Source organism: Chiloscyllium plagiosum, unplaced genomic scaffold (assembly GCF_037043375.1).
Source record: "Chiloscyllium plagiosum isolate Xiang-an unplaced genomic scaffold, Cpla_swu_hap1 HiC_scaffold_9, whole genome shotgun sequence".
Classification (NCBI taxonomy): Eukaryota; Metazoa; Chordata; class Chondrichthyes; order Orectolobiformes; family Hemiscylliidae; genus Chiloscyllium; species Chiloscyllium plagiosum.
Window position 1 is genome coordinate 58,807,101 of NW_028270147.1, and position 27,434 is coordinate 58,834,534.

Consider the following 27,434-nt stretch of genomic DNA (forward strand, 5'->3'; position numbering starts at 1 on the left):
TGACATATGCTTCATTCTTTTTTTTTTGTCCAGAACCTCAATGCCTCTGGTCATCCAGCATTCTCTACACATACCAGCCTTGTCCTTCACCCTAACAGGGACATACTGTCTCTGGATTCTCGTTATCTTATTTTTGAAGACTTCCCATTTTCCAGACATCCCTTTATTTGCAAACATCACTCCCCCACCACCCACCCCAGTCAGCTTTTGAAAGTTCTTGCCTAATACCATCAAAATTGGCTCTCCTCCAATTTAGAACTTTAACTTTTAGATCCAGTCTATCTTTTTCCATCACTATTTTAGGACTAATAGAATTATGATCACTGGTCCCAAAGTGCTCCCTGAGTGACAGCTTAGTCACCTGCCCTGCCTTACTTCCCAAGAGTAGGTCAAGTTTTGCACCTTCTCTAGTAGGTACGTCCATGTACTGAATCAGAAAATTTTCTTGTACACACTTAACAAATTCTTCTCCAACTAAGCCCTTAACACAATGGCAGTACGAGTCCGTGTTTGGCAAGTTAACATCCCCTACCATTACCACCCGATTATTCTTACTTCATCTCTACAAAGACAATGCACTGGTCACTCCTTCAATGCTGTCCTGCTTTTTGTGGACAGGCATGTGCTGCATAGGTCATTGATAGATATACATGCCAAAATTAAATTGGTGAGGATGAAATCAAGCAGTTTTATTCTCCTGTTTGATTTTAATTATCATTGACCCAGTATGACAGCTATTTCCTCCAGGATAGCAGTGTTGACCCAAGTCACTCTTAGTGATGGACACTGAAGCCCACTTGCAACAACAGACCTGGAACTCAGTAGCTTATGTTCTGGTGTCACTACTTAGCTTCTTCACATATGCTCAGTAGGTACTCCCAAAAGGAGATTGTTAATAGTTAATATTTTACTACAAATGTCCATCCATTCTCCTGCCTTAGTCTATATTCTCACTGACGATGTATACAATTACAGAATTTTCGACATTCTCCAACCTCCACTACATGTACACAGAGGAAAAAATCTGAAGGACTGTTTTACAAATCTCCTCAATGTTCCTTTGAAGGTTTTAGAGAGCTAGTGCATGCCAAATTGCCTCTCTGAGGATCTTCAGCCCCGATCTCAGTCACTATTTGTGGTGTTGTCATAGTTAGCTCCTGAGGATCAAGGTATGTAGCCTATTCTGCTACTGGTTTCTTTTCATCAGTTCATCTTTTTTCAGCAAAATCCATATTCCTTTGAATAAGGCCATTTGGTTTTTTGACAATGTACATAATTCTGCTTGAAGGGACTAGACCAACACTGTGCATTTGTGCTGCTGATCCCCAAAACACAAACAAATGCCTTCTTTCAATATAGTTGGTTGTAAGCCTCAGGTAATTAAGAGTCAATTTCAGTGGTGTAGTTTGGGATCACATGTAACCCAGAGCTGGTAAGGACAGCAGATTTCTTTCCATAAAGATCTAGTTGGATTTTTAAGACAATCCAGTTGTATCATGGTCTTCATTACTGAGATTTACTTGCTATCCCAGATTTACTTCATACAATCAAACTCACTGGTGGCCATAGTGGGATTTGAATTTGTTGGTTTTAGTTCAAACCTCTTGATAACACTATGTAACCATACCAGAGTATGTATGCATTCAGTACTTTCTCAATCAAATTTTAAAATCATACAAAATGCTTTTTAAATGTTCTTTTGTGTCCACATGTTCATACCTGATACTTGTACAGTAACATAGTTTTAAAATGTTAACCTTTCATTCTTGGGTCACAGCTTCCAATTAACTTGATTGTCAGTTTTCCACATTCAGAAGGATCACTACGTGAAGGAACATAAAATGTCTTTTCTCCCCTCATCACTGGCATTACAAGGGACAGAGCAAGATACAACAGAACAGTTGCTGGTGTAAATTGTACACTTAAAGTTGTCTGAAAAGAGTGCTAGAAGTGAGTGATATTGCGGCATGCCTGACCACATACTACGTTAAAGCTATTCCTTGACTCAAACAAAAAGCAGTACAGTACAGGAATAGGACCTTTAGCCCACCAAAGCTGTACCGACATATGGCATCCTTCCTATACTAAAAACAACTTGCCTCTGTATGGTCTGTATCCTTCTAATCCCTCCTAATCATCTATCTGTCAAGTTGTCTCTCAAACATTGCTATTGTACCTGCTTCTACCACCTCCTCTGGCAGCCCTCCAGGCACTTACTACCCTCTGTATAAAAACTTGCATCTCATGTCTCCTTTAAATTGTCCTCCTTTTACCTTAAAACTATGCCCCCTAGTAACTGACATTTCTAAAAACTGAAATAACTGCAGTTGCTGGAAATGAGAAACAAAAACAAAAACAGAAATTTCTGGGAAAACTCAGCAGGTCTGGCAGCATCTGTGGGAAGAAAACAGAGTTATCATTTCAAGTTTAGTGATCCTTCTTCAGAACTCGAACTCGAAATGTTAATTATAATTGACAATTTTAACCTAGAAAAAAGACTCTGGACAACTTTTGGTTTGTTTTCCCTTCAAAGTCTGAGGCTGTGGGACAACCTGATAAAAATTATGGGAGGCATGGATAATCAGAGTCTCCTTATATCTAATATCCTCCACACCAGGCAATATCCTGGTATAGGAGAAAGTGAGGTCTGCAGATGCTGGAGATCAAAGTTGAAACTTTATTGCTGGAACAGCACAGCAGGTCAGGCAGCATCCAGGGAACAGGAGATTCGACGTTTCGGGCACAGGCCCTTCTTCAGGCCCTTCCTGAAGAAGGGCCTGTGCCCGAAACGTCGAATCTCCTGTTCCCTGGATGCTGCCTGACCTGCTGTGCTGTTCCAGCAATAAAGTTTCAACAATATCCTGGTATATGACTATTTGCTGTTGTCCCTATATTATACACTACCGATATTCATTTTCCTTCTGTGGTAGAACTAACCTTTTCGAAATCATGATATTTCTACTGTATTTGCCAACCTACGCTTACCAGTTTATTATTGTCAACTTAGTGATAGTTTTTGCTGTGGATGTGGACCACACGGACAGAGGTCAGAATTCTTCAAAACTATCTTCACAGATGAGTTTTACAGCTGTCAAACAGAGCACACATTTATCCTGGTATTCTAGCCTGGATATCACCAAAATGAAAAGACAATGTTCAAACACACACCTTCTTCATGCTCAAAAATTTGATAAATTTATTTTCTTAATATAGTCAGAAAATTTGAAAGATTGGTTAAGAACATCAACCAAGCTTTACTTTTTGAATAACAACCAAATTAATGCAAAATAAGTTTTGTGCACAAAAGGCTAGGCTGAAAGCAGCCATGGAACTATCCACTTTTATAAAGAAAGATTTATGTGCAATGACATGAGATTTTTCAAGGATATTCTTGGCATGGAGTCATTTTTAAGTCCAAAGGATGAATGTTCGAATACAACTTTTTTTACTCTTACCATACGACGGATGTGTTTACTCGTCGGGCGCACTCTTCTTCAACTATTGACAAGTTGACTTGACCATAGGTTGCCCTTTCCTGGTTTCAATGCTGAAAAATAGATCAAAAGTTGAAAATCTTCAGTTCTTTGTCATTTGTTTTTTGAAATTCAACCTTTAAAAACATCAAAAATGTAAAGTATCTTAAATATTCCTTTGTATCAAAAATATGTTATTGGTGACACAACAAAAACTGACCAGACAACAGTCCAACAAATAACTTCCTGAAGAAGGGCTAATGCCCGAAACGTCGATTCTCCTGTTCCCTAGATGCTGCCTGACCTGCTGCACTTTTCCAGCAACACATTTCCAACAAATAACTTAACAGGCAACAGTCAGTAACCAGAACTGGCTGCTGAGGCTCTTGATACCCATGGTTCATTGCCTATCATGATGCACTAAAGGTATGGTGGTTAAAGCAGGTGTTTACAGTTGTTTAGGAAACAATGATATGAGAAAGGCAGCTCTTGTGATGCAGTGGTAGTATCCTTACCTTTGAGCCAAGAAATCCAGGTTCAAATTGGCCAACGATTGGTATCGTTGATGTTGGGGAATTCCAGAGATTCCAGTGTACCTGCTGTACACATATGCAGTGGTGAAGGCAATGTCCTAGTGGTATTCTCATTAGGCTGTTAATTCTAAGATCTAAGTAATAATATGGGGACTCAGGTTCAAATCCTGCCATGGCAGATGGTGGAACTTGAATTCAATAAATATCTGAAATTGAGAGTTTAAATCATAGCCATGAACGCATTGTCAATGTTCAGAAAAAAAAAAACTCATCTGGATCACTAATTCCCTTTTGGGATGGAAACTGCCATCCTTACCTGGTCCAGCCAACATGTGATTCCAGACCCTCTGCAATATGGTTGACTCTTAACTGCCCAATAGGCAATAAATGCTGGCCTAGCCAACAATGCCCATGTCCCATTAATAAATAAAAAAAATCTCTGAACAGGTTCATTAGAAAATATGTGACATGAGAATTATTAACGCATAGTACCACACTGGAATACAGAGGACTCTGGGATTTTTTAAAAACCACAATGGGAAAGAGGAGAGAAAAGTGTCTAAGAAGCACCATCACTGACTAAGCTGAAGGTCCAGAAGGACATAGTTAACACTTGGGTCAATGCCAGTGATAAGGAAAACAATGAGGGGGGAAGTAATGGATCTTATTCTCACCAACTTGCCTGCTGCAGATATCTGGATTAGTGGTGCTGGAGAAGCACAGCAGTACAGGCAGCATCCGAGGAGCAGTAAAATTGACGTTCCGGGCAAAAGCCCTTCATTCCTGATGAAGGGCTTTTGCCTGAAACGTTGATTTGTTTGCTCCTCGGATGCTGCCTGAACTGCTGTGCTTCTCCAGCACCACTAATCCAGAATCTGGTTTCCAGCATCTGCAGTCATTGTTTTTACCTGCTGTAGATGTGTCTGTTAATGACAGTATTGGTGGTAGAAGCAACCACTGCTTCTGGTGACAAAATCCCAACTTCATATTGAAAATACCCTCTGTCATGTCCTGTAGCATTATCACTGTGCTAAAAATGCTTAGGATAAACCTTAAACCAATCTAACAACTCCATACTGGGCATCCACAAGGTGATGTAGGCATCATCATCAACAGAATTACATGCATCTGTAACCTCAGTGCCACCAAATCCATCACCTGCTATTACAATCATGCAAATAGATCAACCCTGATTCAAGGAAGTGTGTAGCAGGGCATGTCAGGGTCAACAACAAACCTAAGTAAAAGTTAGATATTAACCTGGTGAAGCTACAACACAGGACTCCTTCCATGCCAAACAGCAAATGCAGCAAATAATAGACAGAATTAAGCAATCGCATAATGAATGGAACAGCTCAGCTCTGCAGTTCTGGCACATTCTGCCGTGAATGGCTATGGACAAATAAACATCTAACAGGTGGAGATGGCTCCAAACCTCCCAATCCTCAATGATGGATCAGCCCAAAACATGAGTGCAAACGATCAGGCCAAAGTATCTGCAACTACAATTGCCAAGTGGATGATCAGTCTCTGGAATTCCCCAACATCAAAGATGCCAATCGTTGGCCAATTTGATTCACTCCAAGAAACAGCTAAAGGTATTAGATACTCTAAAGGCTATAGGCTCTGACAACTTAATAGCAATAGTTTTGAAGATTTGTCCTCTAGAACTAGCTGTCCTGTCGCGAAGCTATTCCAGGACCGTGTAAACAGGCATTTACCTGCAATGTGAAGAATTGCTCAGGAATGTTCTATTCACAAAAAGCAGAACAAATTAAACCTGGCCAATTATCAAACCATCAGCCCCTTCTTGATCATCAGCAAAGTGTTGGAAAGAATTACTGGCAATGTAATGAAGTAGAACTTAAAGGCAGCAACTTTCTCATTGTTGCTCAGTTTAGGTTTAACCAGGTTTAGACTTCATTATGGCCTAGTACAATGTGAACAAAAGAGCTGAGTTGGAGAGATTAGTGTGAGTGACAACACTTAACATTAAGGCAGTATTTGACCAAGAGTCACAGCAAGGAACCCTCACAAATCAAAATCATTGGGAATTGTGGGGAAAATGTGTTACTGGTTGGAATTATGTCCAGAACAATGCAAAAGGTTATGATTGTTGTAAGCAATTCATTGAGTTCCAAGACAACGCTGTAAGCATTTCTGAGGAAAGATTTTTTTTCTAATCAACCTGTTCAGAGATGTTATCACTCATCTCTGTAGCAGATGGGACTTGAATCCAGGCCTGCTGGCTAAGAGGAAAGGACACTACTTCTGCATCATAAGACCCCCTTAACTCTTAAGGGTAATGTTCTAGGCGCAACCATATTTTGCTGCTTCATCAATTATCTTCCCTCCATCATAAGCTCAGAAGTGGGATTGTTTGCTGATTGTTGTACAAGGTTCAATATCATCTATAACTCCTCAGATACCAAAAGAGTCTATGTCCATTAGATTAGTGGCAAGTGATAACTTTTCCATATCAGTCTCATGCAATGATCATCTCCAACAAAAGTGTCACCTAACCATTACCCCTTGACATTCAATGGCATTACTGTTGCTGAAGCCCCCATTATCAACTTTCAAAGGATTAACATTGTTGAAAAACTAAACAGAACTGAACTAGCCATAGCAATACTGTGACTACAAGAACAGGAGAGACCAGGAATTCTGAGACGAGTAACTCACCATCTGACTCCCAAAATGCTATCCACCATGGAACAAATCAGGAGTATGACGGAATACACACCACTAGCCTGAATGAGTGCATAACCTCAAGAAACTTGACACCAGGACAATGCAACTCATTTGGTCTGCACCCCAACCATCAATTTAACATGTTCACATTCTCCACTACTGATGCACCTGGCAGCAATGCACACTCCATATGATGCATTGCAGTAACTCACCAAACCTCCTTCAACACCACCTTCAACTTTGCAGTCTTGATCAGCCAGAAAGACAAGGACAGCAGATGCATGCAAAATGCATAACCTGAGGATTGACCTGCAATCCATATAACATCGTGACTTGAAACTGTGTCACCATTCCTTCAGTATGTGACTGTGTAATTAAAATATTTTATAAAGAAAGCTAATACAGCTTTTTGAAATAGCAGAGAATCATATAAAGCAGAATTCAGATGACTACTTTTATTGCTTAACTGCAAAAAGCAGAGGCTGCTAAATTATTTGAGAATCAATCACAAAAGGAAACCTTTAGAATTGAATTAACCTGTGGACAATGCAAAATAGATTATCCTTTATTGCCACAGATGTACAGGAGAACAATGAAAAGTTTTTACAATGGCTGCTTCTAATGGTACCATCTTAGGTACAAGTACCTAGGTACAAATCTTGGACACAGAAGAGGAATAAAAGGAAAAGTAGTTGCATTACTTACATCCACTGTAAGTAATGCTACTACTTTTCCTTTTAGTCCTCTTTTGTGTCCAAGATTTGTACCTAGATACTTGTACCTAAGATAGTTAAAGGATTAATATTCTAGTCGGTAAAGAGTTTCAAATAGCAACAGCCCAGCACATGGTCTGACTGCCCATGCTCGGCCCCAGTTCAACAACTGTCCTGCTCCGCTGCAAGCGTCCAGATCACTCTGCAACAGCACTCAGCTGCACCAAAGTAAGTTGCGCTGCTCTGGGACTCACTTCCCCGTGCACTGCTCTGGGACTCACTTCCCCGTGCACTGCTCTGGGATTCACTTCCCCGTGCACTGCTCTGGGACTCACTTCCCCGTGCACTGCTCTGGGACTCACTTCCCTGTGCATTGCTCTGGGACTCACTACCCCTCTGGCTGCTCTGGGACTCACTTCCCTGTGCACTGCTCTGGGACTCACTACCCCTCTGGCTGCTCTGGGACTCACTTCCCTGTGCATTGCTCTGGGACTCACTTCCCCTCTGGCTGCTCTGGGACTCACTTCCCCGTGCATTGCTCTGGGACTCACTACCCCTCTGGCTGCTCTGGGACTCACTTCCCCGTGCTTTGCTCTGGGACTCACTACCCCTCTGGCTGCTCTGGGACTCACTTCCCCTTGCATTGCTCTGGGACTCACTACCCCTCTGGCTGCTCTGGGACTCACTTCCCTGTGCACTGCTCTGGGACTCACTTCCCCTCTGGCTGCTCTGGGACTCACTTCCCCGTGCATTGCTCTGGGACTCACTACCCCTCTGGCTGCTCTGGGACTCACTTCCCCGTGCATTGCTCTGGGACTCACTACCCCTCTGGCTGCTCTGGGACTCACTTCCCCGTGCATTGCTCTGGGACTCACTACCCCTCTGGCTGCTCTGGGACTCACTACCCCGTGCATTGCTCTGGGACTCACTACCCCTTTGGCTGCTCTGGGACTCACTACCCCGTGCATTGCTCTGGGACTCACTACCCCGTGCATTGCTCTGGGACTCACTACTCCGTGCATTGCTCTGGGACTCACTTCCCCGTGCATTGCTCTGGGACTCACTACCCCTTTGGCTGCTCTGGGACTCACTACCCCGTGCATTGCTCTGGGACTCACTACCCCGTGCATTGCTCTGGGACTCACTTCCCTGTGCACTGCTCTGGGACTCACTACCCCTCTGGCTGCTCAGGGACTCACTTCCCCGTGCATTGCTCTGAGACTCACTACCCCTCTGGCTGCTCTGGGACTCACTTCCCCATGCATTGCTCTGGGACTCACTTCCCCTTTGGCTGGTCTGGGACTCACTACCCCGTGCATTGCTCTGGGACTCACTTCCCCGTGCACTGCTCTGGGACTCACTTCCCCGTGCACTGCTCTGGGACTCACTACCCCTCTGGCTGCTCTGGGACTCACTTCCCCGTGCATTGCTCTGGGACTCACTACCCCTCTGGCTGCTCTGGGACTCACAACCCCTCTGGCTGCTCTGGGACTCACTACCCCTTTGGCTGCTCTGGGACTCACTTCCCAGTGCATTGCTCTGGGACTCACTTCCCAGTGCATTGCTCTGGGACTCACTACTCCTCTGGCTGCTCTGGGACTCACTTCCCTGTGCATTGCTCTGGGACTCACTACTCCTCTGGCTGCTCTGGGATTCACATCCCTGTGCACTGCTCCGGAACTTGCCACTCCTCGTGCAGCTCCGGGACTCGATTCCTGCATGCTGTTCCAGGATTGCTAAAAAGAGAAAAAAAAGAAAGAAAAAAAGCAGGGGCAGCAGAGGAGCTCTGTGTGAAGTGTCCTACTCTGCCAGCATCTTGCCAATTTACAGGTGTTTCTAAACATAGGAAAACTCAAAAGCTTTTAAGAAAATGGGCGGCACGTAGGCTCAGTGGTTAGCACTGCTGCCTCACAGCGCCAGGGACCCAGGTTCAATTCCTGCCTCGGGCAAATGTCTGTGTGGAGTTTGCACATTCTCCCTGTGTCTGCATGGGTTTCCTCCAGGTGCTCCGGTTTCCTCCCACAGTCCAAAGATATACAGGTCAGGTAAATTGGCTGTAGTGTTAGGTGCATTGGTCAGGGGTGAATGTAGGGGAATGGGTCTGGGTGAGGTTGCTCTTCGGAGGGTCCATATGGATTTTTTGCCCGAAGGGCCTGTTTCCACACTGTAGGGAATCTAATCTAATCAAAAATAGATGAATGAAAGGATGCACAGGATATTCCAGCATGAGTGACTTGGCTTTGTTGAACACCAAATCAAACTTAACATTGTTCACATTTTGCATTGGTTTTGATAGGATTTGCTGTGAACCCCATTTTATCTGATCTCTAAGAATAACTTAGAGACACCATCAGACAGAGACATTTCTCCACAGGGAGATGAACAGCTAAAGAAATACTACAGAACCACGCTAACAAGCCTCTCCATCTCAGAACTGGTTTTGCTCAGTCCACCTGTGGGCAATCCTCCAACTATTTAACTAAAGAAGTTATCACAGCAGTAAATCCTGACTTCATGCTTTCAACCCCTTCATGTCAAAACAAGCCTAGAATAATAACAGAAAGTTATCACGTCTTTCTGAAACTTCTTCTTGTACTGTATTCTAGTCACTAATTGTATCATCTTTTACTTAGTAACCTTCAGCAATAGCTATGAAATAAACAAATCTTTGATCTCCTTTAAAACTAAAGCTTTGCTGCTTTAAAAAAAACGATAAAAGGAAGTTAATTGAACTGTATAAATGTGCAGCACATGGAAAGTTCAGCAGACACCTTTCATGTAGTTGCAACAAGTGTCACTGGAACAATATCTTGAAACTTGTTTTCTAACAATACTCTGGCAGTACTTGCACCAAACAGACTGAAGAAATTCAAGAAGGCAGTTCACCACCATCTTCAAGGGCAATTAGTGTTGAAGAATATAGAGGCAGTTAACATTAAAAAAAACACAATAATCTCCTGTAATAGAAATAGAATCGTAGTATAGGCAGGGTGAAGCCTTTTAGGAATAGAGAAAGTGATGTTTGGTGGGTGTGCAGGGCAAACTTAGAATTTGTACTTTATATAAATTTTTACTAAAGGACGAGGAGGCCAACAAAGTATTGAAAGACATAGAGGTAATAGAGGTAATGGGTGGGATTGTAGAGTCTAAAGTAGGAAGTCTGCCAGTGATCAAATTGGATTTGGTGGTTTGTATTCTAGGTTGCCAAGGGAATTTGGGGTAATGATGTGAAAGGGCTTGCCATACCCTTTCAGCTTTCTTTAGGTATAGTAGAGATGTCAGCAGATTAGAAAGCACCAAGTGGGACATGCTTATTCAAGGGATATTCCAAAGGACGAGAAAAAGAAACAAACAGGCACTTGGAGAGATTTAGTGGATTAAGGAGGACCAGAGAGATTTGTAAAAGACAGATTTTATGCTTGACTAACAATTAAAATTTTTGATAAAGTAATAGATTGAAGAAGTGAATGTAACGTACTTTGTAAATACAGATGTTAACAAATTTGACAAAGTTTTACATAAAAGGCTGATTAACAAATTGAGGTTCATGTGATTGCAGGATCAGCAATTATATATTTCACAAAATGCCATGATCCTTCACAAAGATCACTGCTAATCATCTTCAATCTGAAAAATAATAATTTACAGTTGCCTGTCCTCAATCTGAGTTTTTTAATCAGTCTGGATTAAAAGACTCTCAGATTGAGGACAGGCAACTGTAAATTATTATTTTTCAGATTGAAGATGATTAGCAGTGATCTTTGTGAAGGATCATGGTATTTTGTGAAATATATAAATTATTTTGATGTTGCAATACAGAGTAAAATTGCAAAAATCACCATTGATGTCAGAGTTGAAAGTGACAAGTACTGAGCATAATGCCAATCAACAGAAGACATGAGATTTCTTCAGCTTGCTTAGATCAGACTGAGGACTGTAGGCTAGATGAGCTAACTGATCGTGGCACAGGAAGCTGTTCAAGTGGGGGAACAAAAAAGAACATATGGGGATAGTAAACACATGGGTAGTTGGGATAGTAAAATAATTGGGATTAATACCACTCTCAGCAAGAGCTCAGAAGACAGGATTGATAAATTAAAATGCAATAATTTCAATGCAAGAGGCCTAACAGGGAAGGCAGATGAACTCAGGGCATGTTTGGGAAACATGGGACTGGAATATTAGCGATTACAGAAACGTGGCTCAGGAATGGACAGGACTATGATGCAGCTGCTCAGGGTTACTCTCAATGATCTCTCTGTAGAATGTGATGAGGATGCAAGGTGGGAGGTGTGTTTTCCTCAGTCTGCACAGAAAGTAGAGATGCTGCTGGGCTTTCTTGGCTATGAAGCCGATGTTGAGGGACTAGATGAGATTCTCTGCTAGGTGAACACCAAGACATTTGGTACTCTTCACGATCTCCACAGGGGAGCTGTCGATGTCCAGCAGAGAGTGGTCACTTCATGCCCTCCTGAAGTTAACAACCATCTCCTTTGTTTTGTCTACGTTCAGAGACAGGTTGTTGGCTCTGCACCAGTCCATTAGCTGCTGCACCTCATCTCTGTATGCTACTTGTCGTTCCTGATGAGACCCACTACTGTCATGTCTTCAGCGAACTTGATGATGTGATTTGACCTATGCATCGCTGCAGAGTCATGTGTCATCAGGGTGAACAGCAGTGGGCTGAGCACACAGCCCAGGGGGGCCCCCGTGTTCAGTGTGATGGTGTTGGAGATGCTGTTCCCGATCCAGACTGACTGAGGTCTCCCAGTCAGGAAGTCCAGGATCCAGTTACACAGGGAGGTATTTCGGCCCAGCAGACGCAGCTTTCCAATCAGGTGCTGAGGAATGATATTGTTAAATGCAGAACTGAAGAACTGAAGTCTATGAACAGTAATCTGACGTAGGTGCCCTTCTTCTCCAGGTGGGTTAGGGCCAAATGGAGGATGATGGAAATGGCATCATTAGTTGAGTGGTTGGGATGATATGCAAACTGCAGAGTGTCCTGTGAGGGGGGGGGGGGGGGGGGGCGGGGGGCAGCAGGATCTTAAGCCCCTCAAAACACTTCATGATGATGGATGTTAGTGCAACATTCTACAGATATAATAAGGACAAAAGAGTAACTGGAGAGAGAATAGGGCCCTTAAAGATCACCAAGGCTGACTATGTATGGAATTAGTGTCTGGGAAAATGGTACCTATATTGTGAGGACAGTCTGAGATGAATCATGCTGGGGACAGTGGTCAAACAATCTGTAGAAATAGGGAAATAGGTAAAATGTTTAGATAAAATTGAGGGCTCAGAATTAACTCTGAGGAAACATAGCAAATTAACAAAAGGAGACCAGACATGAAAAAAAGTGTTGATTTGGGAAATGATAAACAGACTATGACAAAAAGGAACAGACAGTACAAATCCAAGAGTAAAATCAAAAAGAAAAGGATAAAAATAAAGGTCAAGACTAAAGGCTCTGTATCTGAATGCATTTAGCATTTGATGCAAAAAAGATACGATGATAGTGCAAATAGAGAAGGATGACCGAAATTTAGGAATTCAGGAAGCAAAGTGTTTAGAGTGGAGATGAAAAATGATGTAAACAAGAACTCAATTATTGGACTAGCCTCCTATGGTATATACCAACCTCCTAAGAATAACCATGTTGTAGGGTGGTACATAAAGAAAGAAATAATGGAGCTTGTCTGAAAGGTATGGTGATCATGATGGGGGCTTTTAACCTGTATATAGACTGGAAAAGCCTAGAAGAAGAGCTCGTGGAATATTTATTGAGATAGCTTATTCGAATAGCATATCATGGAGCCACTAGAGACTAGACCTAACATTGTGCAATGAGATAAGATTAAGTCATAAACCCCTGCAAAGATGATCATAATATGTTTGAATTTTACATTTGGGTTGAAGAACATAAAATTGGATGCAAGACTCGTATTTTAAACTAAATAAGGGCAATTGAGAGAGAATGAAAACCGACCTAGATTAATTAAACTGACAAACAAATTAAAGGATAGGTCAGTAGGGATCTAGGGACAGACATTTAAGTGAATATTTCAGAATACAGAGAACAGATACATGCAAATGAGGAAGAAAACTTTCAGGAGAAAACACAATTGCACTTAGTAATTGCATAAAGATTGGTGACAGGTTAGTACATTTGCCAGAATATTTAATAGAAGCAAAGACGACTAAATGATTAATAAGGAGAGAAAAAAAATAGAGTACAAAACTGGTCAGTTTGTTTAATTTCTGTCATAGAGCAATGTTAAAAGCTATTATTAAAGACATCATGGCAGGGCACTTTGAAAGTTCAAGCTAATCAGGTGGAGCCAACATGGTTTTTTAGAAAGGGAACTAATGTTTAACCAATTTATTGGCAACCTTTAAGGAAGTGACATGCTATGGATAAAGGAGAACCAGTGAATGTACTATAATTAGCTTTCCAGAAGGCTTTTGATCAGGTGTCACACGAAAAATTATTGTGGAAAAGAAAGATTCGCAGTGTAGGGGGCAACATATTGGTAGGATATAAGATTAACTAACAGTAAACAAGAATTGGTATAAATGGGTCAGTTTCTGTTTGGTAAGATGTTCTGAATGGTGTACAATAGCTGTCAATGCTGGGACCTCAACTTTTTACAATTTATATAAAGGACTGTTGAAGGACTGAAGGTATACTGTAAATTTGCTGATGAACAAAAAAAACTAGGTTGGAAAGCAAGATGTGAAGAGGACATAAGGAAGTTTAGATGGATATGGATGGTTTAAGTGAATGAACAAAGATCTTGAAAATGAGAATAAAATGTGAAATTGTGATATTGTCCATTTTGACAGGAAGAATGTTTTTAAAATATCTAAATGGTGAGAAACTGCACAGCTCTAAGACAGAGAGTTCTGAGACCGAGAGCATAAATTGTAAAAGGTTATTTTATAGGTACAAAAAGTAATAAGGATAGCTAACAGCATGTTATCATTTATTGTGAGGGGAATTGAATATAAAAATATAAAGGTATAACTTTAGTTATACAGCGAATTGCTGAGACCATATCTAGAGTATTGTGAGCAGTGTTGATCTCCTTATGTATGGAATGATTCATTTGCACTGGAAGCACAGCAGAAAAAGTTTGCTAGATTAATACCTGGAATGGATTTGTTATCTTATAAGGAAAGGTTAGATAGGGTAGGCTCATACACGTTGGATTTTAGAAGAATAAAAGGTAACTTAATTGAAACGTATAAGATCCTGGGTGGTATTGACAGGGTGGATGAGGACAGGATGTTTCAACTCAAGGGAGAATCTAGAACTAGTGGAAATTATTTAAAAATGGAAAATGTCTTTTCTCACAGAAGATCCAGAACTCTCTCAGCAGATGGTGGAAACAGAGTCTCTGAATATTGTTGAAGTTGAGGTAGATTTTTGCTAAGCAAGTGGGTGAAAGGTGATCAGGTTGTTGGTGGGATTGTGGAGTCATCAGATAGAGTCATATGATCTTATAAACATGAACAAGAACTTATTGAATAGTGAGGATGCTCAAAGTGGTGAATAGACTATTTCTGCTTCTAATTCCTGTGGTGTTATATAATTTCACCAGTAATTAAATTAATGGATGGCATGGTTGCTAAGTACATAGCACTGCTGCCTCACAACACCAGCGACCTGGGTTCAAATCCATCCTTGGGCGACTGTCTGTGTGGAGTTTGCATATTCTCCCTGTGTCTGAGTGGGTTTCTTTCATTTTCGTCCTATAGTACAAAGACGTACAGGTTAGTTCAATTGGCTGTGCTAAATTGTCTGTACTGTCCTGAGGTGTGCAGGCTAGGTGGGTTAGCCATGGGAAATGCAGGGTAAGAGGGATAGGGTAGGGTAGTGGGGCTGCATCTGGATGGGATTCTGTTGGAGGGTTGGTGTTAATTCTATGAGCCAAATGGTCTGCTTCCACACTGTAGGGATTCTATGACAAAGATTATTAGATTGAGCAGTAGTATAGCTTATGGTAGTTAATACACAAGGTGTGAAGTCATTCAATTTGACAGAAGGGCCTGAAGAATCAATTTATAATTAATAGCACAGTATTAAACAGTGTGCAGGGAGAGGGGGAGCAGGAATTTATTTCTATAGATTTTTTGAATGTGGCAGAACATGTTGTGACATCTTGGGTTTCTTAAATATTGGTATTGAATACAAAAGTAGGGGAGTTAGGCTAAACATTTATGAAGTCCTGGTAAGGCATACTGGGGTAGAACATTGGAAATCAAACCCCATTACTCCCAGAGATGTCACAAAATTTGAACATTATAAAAGTACACAAAATTCCCTAATTTTCTGTCTTCTAAACCAAGTTGACCAGGTTTCTGTACTTAACAAGAATTATTATTTATCACAGAAAAACACTCCAGGTACAGGTAAATGATTAAGAATGGTTGGCATATCACTTTACTAGTTAAAACTCTAAACCTCTTATAAACACACCTTCTACACACATCTAAGACAGGAAAAAGAATGGGTACAATGGGTGGAAGGAAATACTGGAAATGCAGTTCCGTGGTCCCTGTCCACAAGGTTTGCTGAGATGATCTTTGTGCTGATCAGAATGCTGCATCTCCATCTTCCTTTTCCTGGATATTTTTGCCTGTCTTTAGGAGACAAAGGGTGACAGGTTTCCACTTATAAAGGCTCATTCAATTGACTTATTACAAGTCACAGTTTGCAGAAACTGGAAAAGGGAAACTGGGCGTCTTCAGGTTTAAGAAGCCTTTTACTGCAAAGCAGAAACACAAATTTTTGCCTTGGAGGTCCAATTTCTTCTGCCAACACATTTACACCCAATTTTGTTCAGCTAATTGGGTGCCAATCAAATAGTCGTTGGCAGGCAGAAGTCCTTTGTCATTGATAACTGGTCCACAGACCAATCAGTGATTTGTTGCCAGCCAAAGTTCCATTAACACACAGCCTTTGGCTCCAAATAGTCTACAAACTAGGTTTCTACTCCTGCTTGATTAAGCAATTGTGAAAGCAGCACTTAAAATGAGCATTAGTTTGTTTGCTCATGTGAAGTGTAGCAATCTTTTAATAATCCTCGATAATGAAACAGTCCTTTACTCATCTCAGTTCACAATCAAAACATCAGAAAAAGTATTAGAAGTATTTACAAAGATGTGGTCTGGTGGTGATGAGGATGTGAGAGATTTGTGTAGGTCATTTTAATGGTTACTCAGGAATTAGACTATGTATTTAATATCCTAACTTTTCCTGAGTAACAATTTACTTAATTTCATTGGAAACATCCAGTCTCTGATTTTTATGAAGACTTTCACAATGCTCCAAGTGTTCCAGGTACAAAGGAATTGCCCAGTAGAAAATTCAATTTCCTGGGCAATTCCTTCAGAGTGTGCTACAATAGGAATTCCATAGGGTCCCTAAGCTGAACCCTCATCTACACTGGAATAATGACTGCCTGACTAATGGTCTGCCCCACTGTTCCTAGTTCTTGTCACCACACTTTAAAAAGGATACAAATGTCTGAGAGGGTGCAGAAGAGATTGATCTGAGTGGTTCCAGAGATTAGAGATTTCAGCTATAAAATCAGATTCGAGACAATGGGGTTGGTGTCCTTGAAGTATAGGAGGCTGAGGGGAGTCCTGACAGAGTTGTACAAGATTGACACAGATTTAGAGAGGTTGGACAAAGAAAAGTCTTTCTTGTCAACTTCTAATAAAAGGACTAGGGTTATTAATTTAAGGTTTGAAATAAGAGTTAGGCAAGGGGAGCTGGGGAGGTTCTGGAAGTAATTTTTGAATCAGCAATAATCTAGAACTCCTGTATGCTAGAGTGGCTAAATTGGAGATGATCAATGATTTCAAAAGGAAATTATGAGAAATAAACCTGAAGGCTATGGAGATTCAGCAAGGAAATAGACTCCTTGGATCACTCAATAGAATGCTATCATGATTCAATGGACTGAACAAACTCCCTTCAGTGCCACACTGACTTTAATGACCCATGTTGACCCAATGCAGATCACAGCATGTTCTTAGTTTCTTTTTTCATGGGACATGGGTGTCAATGACAAGGCCAACATTTGCTGCCTAAAGAGTAACAGCAAATCAGATGGGTTTTCATAACAACTAATGATTGATTTATGGTCACCATTACAGATATTCCCACATTCCAGATTTCTTAACACAACACTAGCTGTTATGGTGGGATGTGAACCTCTGCCCCTTAAGCATTAATGAATTGCTGGACAACCCAAATAGAAATAAGCCATTTAGATTGCCAACCGCCTTCCTCCTCATGCTTTTGCATCTGAGCTGCACACCATTTACATAGTGACAAGAACTTCCATTTATCATGGCAAAGCTATGCAACTTACAGTTAACTAGGAGCAGCAGATGCACAGGAACATTATCATCTGCAAGTTCTCCTCCAAGACATACATCATGCTGACATTACTGTTCTTCTGTTGTCACGGGATTAAAACCCTGAAACTCCCTCGTGAATAACACTGTGGGTGCACCCACAACAGATAAATTGCAGCAGTTCAAGAAGGTGACTCACCACCACCTGCACAACAGCAATTGAAGTTGGACAGCAAATGCTGGCCTTGCCAGCATCTCTCATCTCATGAAAGAATTTTTAAAAACTAGCATTATCTCAACACTGCTCTGCTAAGAACATTTCGCTGTGGGCCAGTCAATGGGAGCATTGTTTGAACATACAAATGGTCTGCTCAACACACTTCACGTGCAAACATGGCATTCATGGATTGTTCCTATTTTTTTCCCTCACTTGAGAGCTCAATGAAATCAGCTAATGTAGTTAGTAAAAGTTCATTTTGCTCAGAAGCCACCATTTGATTTGGCACAGTGGCACAAGTACAGGTGACACAGCAGACTGTTGCAGAGACAGATTACCATGACTGCAGTGAATTGCATGGTTCTTTGCATTTGCTTACATACCAGTTGAATGGAGTGGAATCCCTTTCGGTTTCATATAGAACAGAGTTGGCACAGAGTGTTTAAAAAGCCATTTACATTCAGTCTAGACACTCTCCACTACAGGGAAGCTTGCAATCCGAGTAAATCCCAATGTTTGCTTTGCCTGTTGCTCTCTTCAGTTATAAAAGTAGACTGGAGAAATTAATACTGTTTTCCTTGGAGAAAAGAAGGCTGCGAGGAGATTTAATAGAGTTACTCAAAATCATGTGGAGATCTAGATAAAGATGTTTTGATCTAAACTGATGGCAATACTGGACAAGATAGATCCTGGAAAAATGAAACCTGTCTTGACAGATCACCTGTTTAATTTTGTTGTTGGTTACCATGATGGTTAGTCACTGGCAGATGTTCTTTAACAACAGAACCTAAGCTTATTGCACAAAAGAAAAAAAAACAAAGATGTATTTCGAAGGAAGTTAAAAAGAGCTTAATACGAACATGAAGAGAAAGTTTAAATCTGTTTCTCAACACTTTCCGTGGCAATTACTGAATCCTACAGAAATATGAGTCGTATCTTAGCTGCTTAAATCTTTATTTAACTTTATTTCCAGTTTCTTTCCCTTGGACTGTTAAGACTTTATTGTATGATTCATTTCCGAATCTTTCCAGTTCTGTTGGCCAAAAGTTTTTTCAGTTCTAATACCTTGAAAACTTCTCTACAAGCTCTCCTGGCTTGAAAACTCCACACTAAAACAATTCAGGTAGGGTTTCTGAACTGATTTGATTTTCCCACTATGAGAAACTATTCTACCTTCTAAACTGAATTCTGGGTCTTTCTGACTTGAGACTTTAAACCTTATGTTCTGAAGTCAAAACTATACAAATAGCTTAAATGTATTTACTCTGTTATAAACTCAACAACATAACCATTTTATCTACTAACACTATTGGGGTTCTCCCAGGTACACAACTGCAAACATATGCTTTCTTGGAACTAATACACTTAGGACACCAGCCAAATGACTTTTTGACCTTTTTTTAAAAAAAAGTCTTCATAGAATTGTCCCACATCTTTGTACCTCTATTTTGAAATCCAGATGCCATAATAAAACATGTATATAAAATACACCTTCATTCCAGAGCAGATAGGAATAAACTGTTTTTAGTTATCAAAGGACCAAGATTGAGGGGGAAAATAACTGGTCAAAATAGTGGTTGAGGCACATTTAATTGAAGGATTGCAAAGGGAATTAGATTTTAATCTGGAAAGGAATAATGTGCAGGGTTACATGGAGCTACACCAAATAAATTACACGTTCAGAGAGCTATTGTGTCGATGATGTGCTGAATGGTTTCTATCTGCACTGTAATGATTGTATCATTCTGTGTGCCTTGGGCATAATTTCTGAGCTCTAAGGGCACTCACAGTACTCAACAAATGGGTGCAAAAAATTCAGATTTCTTGCCCTTAATTTTTAAAAGTTCTTTCGTGGCATGTGGCCATTGCTAATAAGGGCAATATTTATTGCCCACCATAATTGCTTTCAGGTGGTGGTGATGAGCTAACTTGCTGAATGGTTACAGTCCACCTGGTGTCGATACATTTATGGGGCTACGTCTTATGAGTCTGTGGCTCAGCCCTCATAATAAGATATAATTTTATTTTTCATTGCCTCTGAAAGATACAAGAGGATTTGACCCATTTTTAAGTAATGAGCTCATTCATGACCAATCAACCCAGAAATCCACTGATGCTGAAGTGCATTATAAAATATTTTATGGATGCTATTAGTCTTCAGTCTCAATATAAATTGTGAGCTAGTCAATCTGAAAGTATTTAAATATTTCTTGATGGAGAGCCTGAGGGTTGAAGGAATTCCTCTTTGGGACTTAAAAATCTTAAATTAATTTTTAATTTTCAAATCAATTTTAATTCCTTTCAGCGGGGCATAATTACTATAAAAAGTTTATAGTATGGTTAGAAAACTAAATCATTTTCAAGATTTTCAAGACTGCATTGCCAATGTAATGACAGCATGTTTGCCTTTGCAAACTTGAGAGCAAGGTTTGTGTTATTTTCTTAAGAAACACAAAAATATAATGCTCAGGGGCTTCTAATTTTGCATTCCTCCTAACACCAAATCCGTCCTCCCCCACCACTCCCCAAAAGCTCTTAAAGTTTCTTGCAGATGATACGAAGATTGGTGGAGTTGTGGATAGTGAGGAGGGCTGTTGTCGGCTGCAAAGGGACTTAGATATGATGCAGAGCTGGGCTGAGGATTGGCAGATGGAGTTCAACCCTGTCAAGTGTGAGGTTGTCCATTTTGGAAGGACAAATAAGAATGCGGAATACAGGGTTAACGGTAGGGTTCTTAGTAAGGTGGAGGAGCAGAGGGATCTTGGGACTATGTTCATAGATCTTTGAAAGTTGCCACTCAAGTGGATAGAGCTTGTAAGAAGGCCTATGGTGTATTAGCGTTCATTAGCAGAGGGATTAAATTCAAGAGTCGTGAGGTGATGTTGCAGCTGTATAGGACCTTGGTAAGGCCACATTTGGAGTACTGTGTGCAGTTCTGGTCACCTCACTTTAGGAAAGATGAGGAAGCTTTGGAGAGGGTGCAGAGAAGATTTACCAGGATGTTGCCTGGAATGGAGAATAGGTTGTACGAGGATAGATTGAGAGTGCTGGGCCTTTTCTCATTGGAACGGTGAAGGATGAGGGGTGACTTGACAGAGGTTTATAAAATGATCAGAGGAATAGATAGAGTAGACAGTCAAAGACTTTTTCCCCAGGTACAACAGAGTGTTACCAGGGGACATAAATTTAAGGTGAAGGGTGGAAGGTATAGGGGGGATGTCAGGGGTAAGTTCTTTACCCAGAGAGTGATGGGGGCATGGAATGCGCTGCCTGTGGGAGTGGCAGAGTCAGAATCATTGGTGACCTTTAAGCGGCAATTGGATAGGTACATGGATAGGTGCTTAAGCTAGACAAATGTTCGGCACAACATTGTGGGCCGAAGGGCCTGTTCTGTGCTGTATTGTTCTATGTTCTATGTTCTTCTGAACTCAAATGGAAGGTAATTAAGTGCGATCTTGACAATGCAGAAGTTCAACATCCTGGCTACTATTCTTCTCCTTTTACCTCTTCCTTTCTTTCTCGTTCTCAACTGAAAATTTTGATTCGTGCTGCAGCATGGTTTTCAATTCACCAGCAGCCCTCCATTACTTGTCAGTCTCCACATTCTAAAATGTCTTTGATAAATCATCATGAGAGACATCACAATTGAATATCATCGTTAATGTAAACCAAATGATTTCCACCAGTGACAAAAGTGGAAACCTTTTTTTGATTAAGTAATAGGAAGATGGAGCCATTGTCTTTGGTTTCTTTCTCTCTGGCAATTATCAGAAGCTGAACTTTATGAAACCCTGTTGACATATTTGACCACGTCTGGTACATAGAATCACACAACATGGAAACAAATGCTTCGGTCCTGTCCTATCTGCCTGCTCCTTGCCCATCACCTTCCAAACATAGAACATAGAACATAGAACATAGAACAATACAGCACAGAACAGGCCCTTCGGCCCACGATGTTGTGCCGAACTTCTAACCTAGATTAAGTACCCATCCATGTACCTATCCAAATGCCGCTTAAAGGTCGCCAATGATTCCGACTCTACCACTCCCACGGGCAGCGCATTCCATGCCCCCACCACTCTCTGGGTAAAGAACCCACCCCTGACATCTCCCCTATACCTTCCACCCTTCACCTTAAATTTATGTCCCCTTGTAACACTCTGTTGTACCCGGGGAAAAAGTTTCTGACTGTCTACTCTATCTATTCCTCTGATCATCTTATAAACCTCTATCAAGTCACCCCTCATCCTTCGCCTTTCCAACGAGAAAAGGCCGAGAACTCTCAACCTATCCTCGTACGACTTCCTCTCCATTCCAGGCAACATCCTGGTAAATCTTCTCTGCACCCTCTCCAAAGCTTCCACATCTTTCCTAAAGTGAGGCGACCAGAACTGCACACAGTACTCCAACTGTGGCCTAACCAAAGTCCTGTACAGCTGCAACATCACTTCACGACTCTTGAATTCAATCCCTCTGCTAATGAACGATAATACTCCATAGGCCTTCTTACAAACTCGATCCACCTGAGTGGCAACCTTCAAAGATCTATGTACATAGACCCCAAGATCCCTCTGTTCCTCCACCTGACTAAGAACCCTACCATTAACCCTGTATTCCGCATTCTTATTTGTTCTTCCAAAATGGACAACCTCACACTTGGCAGGGTTGAACTCCATCTGCCACTCCTCAGCCCAGCTCTGCATCATATCTAAGTCCCTCTGCAGCCGACAACAGCCCTCCTCACTGTCCACAACTCCACCTATCTTCGTATCATCTGCAAATTTACTGACCCACCCTTCGACTCCCTCATCTAAGTCATTAATAAAAATTACAAACAGCAGAGGACCCAGAACTGATCCCTGCGGAACTCCACTTGTAACTGGGCTCCAGGCTGAATATTTACCATCTACCACCACTCTCTGCCTTCGACCGGTTAGCCAGTTTTCTATCCAATTGGCCAAATTTCCCTCTATCCCATGCCTCCTGACTTTCCGCATAAGCCTACCATGGGGAACCTTATCAAATGCCTTACTAAAATCCATGTACACTACATCCACTGCTCTTCCCTCATCCACATGCTTGGTCACCTCCTCGAAGAATTCAATAAGACTTGTAAGGCAAGACCTACCCTTCACAAATCCGTGCTGGCTGTCCCTAATCAAGCAGTGTCTTTCCAGATACTCATAAATCCTATCCCTCAGTACCCTTTCCATTACTTTGCCTACCACAGAAGTAAGACTAACAGGCCTGTAATTCCCGGGGTTATCCCTATTCCCTTTTTTGAACAGGGGCACAACATTCGCTACTCTCCAGTCCCCTGGTACCACCCCCGTTGCCAGTGAAGACGAGAAGATCATTGCCAACGGTACTGCAATTTCCTCTCTTGCTTCCCACATAATCCTAGGATATATCCCGTCAGGCCCGGGGGACTTGTCTATCCTCAAGTTGTTCAAAATGTCCAACACATCTTCCTTCCTAACAGGTATCTCTTCTAGCTTACCAGTCCATTTCACACTCTCCTCTTCTACAATACGGTCCCTCTCGTTCGTAAATACTGAAGAGAAGTACTTGTTCAAGACCTCTCCTATCTCTTCCGACTCAATACACAGTCTCCCACTACTGTCCTTGATCGGACCTACCCTCGTTCTCGTCATTCTCAGGTTTCTCACATACGCATAAAATGCCTTGGGGTTATCCTTGATCCTATCCGCCAACGATTTTTCATGCCCTCTCTTAGCTCTCCTAATCCCTTTCTTCAGGTCCCTTCTGGCTATCCTGTATCCCTCCACTGCTCTGTCTGAATCCTGTTTCCTCAACCTTATGTAGGCCTCCTTCTTCCTCTTTACCAGACATTCAACCTCTCTCGTCAACCAAGGCTCCCTCACACGACCATTTCTTTCCTGCCTGATAGGTACATACATATCATGGACACGTCGTATCTGCTCTTTGAAAAAGTTCCACATTTCCACCACATCCTTCCCTGACAGCCTATGCTCCCAACGTATGCTCCTCAAATCCTGCCTTACAGCATCGTAATTTCCCTTCCCCCAATTATAAAATCTACCTTGTTGTGCGCACCTATCTCTCTCCATAACCTTGCCCATCACCTTCCAAACCTTTCCTATCCAAGTTCTTATCCAAATGCCTTTTGTCCAACTAGTCCCTGCCTCAGCTCAGTTTTGTCTGAAAGCCTCAGCCATGCCTTTGTTGTCTCCATACTTTGCTGTTCCAACAGACTCCTGAGCAGCTTCTTTGTAAACTTAAGGTTATCTAAAACTGTGTGGCCATGACTATCACTTCAAATCTCATTTGTCCATCACCCTATGTCTGCTGGCCTACATTGACTTTCAGTTAACAGTGCCTTGATTTAAAAATTCTCATCCTTTTCCAATCCCGATATGGCATTACCCCTCTCTACTTTTGTAATGCCTGCGACCCTACAAGATATCTATGCCTCTAACTCCAGTCTTTTGAACATCCCTAATTTTAATTATTTCAGCACTGGTGGTTATTCCTTCAACTAACATTGGGCAATTCTCCTTTAAAACCCTCTCTCTCTCTCTCCACCCCTTTCCTCCTGTAAGACATAATTTAAAACCACTTCCTTTTCCAAACTGTTGGCTTTCTGCCTTACTTTGTTTAATGTGGGTCAGTGCCAAATTTTGTTTCATAATATCCCTACAAAGCACCTTGAGATATCACATTATGTCAAAAGCACTATGAAAATATGAGTTATTATTCTGTTGTTGACTATCTCTTCTCATAACCAAGATCTGTTGCAGCATTCTAACTACCAGCCTGCTTAAGATCAACAGGCACAGCATAGACCAGGATTTAAACACAGTACCTTTCTGATTTGTATTGTTAAAATGCCAAATCACACCATGGGAAAAAAGTACAGTTAGCTATTGAGTGTACTGTAACTTCCTATTTTCAATCGTAACCATAATTATACCACTTTGTTTCACATCTGAAACACCTCAATTAAGAACTAATTTTCATTAATCACATGACTGGCATACTGGCTGTATGCTACAGAAAGAATAGGGAGGCTTTAGAGAGGCTTACATTGTAGATTCACAATATGCTTATTATAACAAAATGCAAATTCAAAAAAAATGAAAAATTGGCTATTTTTTTCATAAGAACAACTGACATTAATTATTTGGCAGAAGGTCTGTTTTCTGCATGCATCTTCTCTTTCAACGTATAAATATAGAGCAAAAGTGTGGAAATTATTAAAATCATAGCGTTATTTCATTGAGTATTGTATGCGTATTGTCACCAAACAGTGTCGTAACCGTTACTGAAAAGATTTAAGGTGGTGTAAACAGTGGTTGAAAACAAACTGAATTTGATCTTCCAACATATAACCAACCAAATTAAAAGCAGCAGCAGCAGCGTCAAAATTAATTATTTAATGGACATTGTGGGGAAAAGAAGCTTGTGAAGAACTGTGCATTGTTATCAGCAGCATCATATGTAAACATTCTGGTGTCATGTTCTCATTTGATTTATTTTGTGTATTTTACCAAAAAATATATTTGTAAAGCAATTAGGGGAAGAGAGTTGTTGGCATTATACTGACTTCATGGTACTTCTCGAGAGCAGAAGAGGTCACAACCCATCCTCTGCATGTCCCACACACTGTGCTCCATTAATATCATTAAAGAAAAATATGCAGGCTGAATTCAGTCTGCTGCGCCTCAATAAATCGGTGTACAGTGCCATTGGAAGAATAGAATTTCTCCTCTGAGTGTTTGAAGGTGAGATGCCCTGTAATGACAAAATTCTCTGAATATGCAACTGCTTCAGTTCACATGAACTGGAGCAGGCCGTTCAAGCTCAAATATCTTCTGACCATTCCTGAAACGTACCTCAATTTTATTAATCCAGCTTTGTTCCTTAAATCTTGATACTACCGTTGTCTAACAAACTTGGAATTGCAGTTTCAGCTGATTCAACATTTACATCATTTTACAGGAGAGTGGTTAATTTTTATTTTCATTCATAATGGCTTAGATCCAACGTTAAGATTATATCCTTTTCATGCCATCATTGGAAGCATATTCCATATCTACCCTATTAAATCCTTTATTAATTTAAATATCTTGATTAGATCTCTATTCGGCTGCTTAAAGGTAATCCAAACAAGATTTATGCTGATGAACTGATTAACTATTTAGCCTGGAATCCTTCTGGTGAATATAATCATCCTGAGTGATTTTATTGCAGGTCATAGTAGCAGAAACCATGGCAGCCTCACCAACACGGGGGAGACCCCAGGTCAGTTTCTTGGCAGTGGTAAAATCTCCTCAATTAATTATGATAGTGTAAGGAAATGACATGAGATTGCGGTTGTGAGTGGCAGAATGTCAATTAGACTTATTAATGGGCTCAGAGAATAAATCAGAACTGCTTGTTACCTGCATTTCCTGGAGGTTACCTAGCAAACTTTGTCAAGAGATGTGACCTTGGGAAGGGGGACCTGCTGAATAATCACTCCATTCAAACCACCAGCCTCCTCTCTCCCCACCACTTCCTGTGACCCGCAAACCACCATCCTAAACCTGGTCTTACTATCTTTAGCTTGGGCTCCCTTGACAATCTTGGTTTATAGTAGGTGCATTGTCAGCTGCTTTCACTATTCCCAATGACACTAACAAACAATAGAGAGCTGCTGGGCTCAGACTGGTTGGCACAAGGCAGGAGGGAGGACTTCCTATAAAGACTGTCTTTTTATTTTTAATTGTGGACAGAAAATAAACCAAGGATGGCCAGAGGATTGCTGCATGTTTTGAAAGCAAATAATCTGACGTACATTGTATGTACGTTTTAGACTACTGCTTGTTCAAGCAGTAGTAAAACTGTGGTTGCAGATGAAGTGGAGCTGAGGGGCTGTATGCAGATGGAACTTTGAATGGTACTGCTGATCTATGGACTAGTGACTAATGACAAAGGCCTTCTGTGATTGTGTGATAGGTTCTCAGGTTGCAGAACCCCTTGGGTATTTGAAAAACATACAGAGAAGCCTTCAGAACATCTTAGGAGCTTTCTCTGTTCTCTGCAGTAAAATTCGCTATAACTCTGAAGAAAATTAGTTGATCTTTCCTTCAGCCGTTGCTGAAAGTTGTGACATTTAATTCATAAGCAAGAGATCTTTATAAGATAAACAGTCACCCTGTGCTGTTTGGACACCAGCAAAAGCCACTAGAGAAAGAAGACCAATAAGTAGCAATATGACTAGCACAAAAATCTCAACAACCTTGTGAACAGGAATGAATGAATTGCCTGTCTACATTTTCCCTCTATCCAACATAACCATGTTATTTCTTGTATGTGAGAAAGGGGAGTTTTTTTTAATGGGATTAGAATTGAGTAGCAGAGTTATACACTGACTTTTCATGATTTTTTTTATTTTTAGCTAGAG

At 41.1% G+C, this 27,434-nt stretch overlaps 1 protein-coding gene across 12 annotated transcripts in view; it reads right to left on the reverse strand.

The window, feature by feature from the left end:
- The window catches only part of lrrc7 (leucine rich repeat containing 7), a 688,069-nt gene that overhangs the window by 389,654 nt on the left and 270,981 nt on the right, over nucleotides 1-27,434 (reverse strand). For 11 of the 12 annotated variants that reach the window (XM_087990651.1, XM_087990652.1, XM_087990653.1 and 8 more), the window contains one exon: nucleotides 3,456-3,547. The gene's annotated coding sequence lies outside the window, so the exon portion shown is untranslated. Of the gene's footprint in view, nucleotides 1-3,455; nucleotides 3,548-3,988; nucleotides 4,073-27,434 lie in introns of all 12 variants that reach the window. The other variant, XM_087990650.1, reaches the window with a different exon arrangement.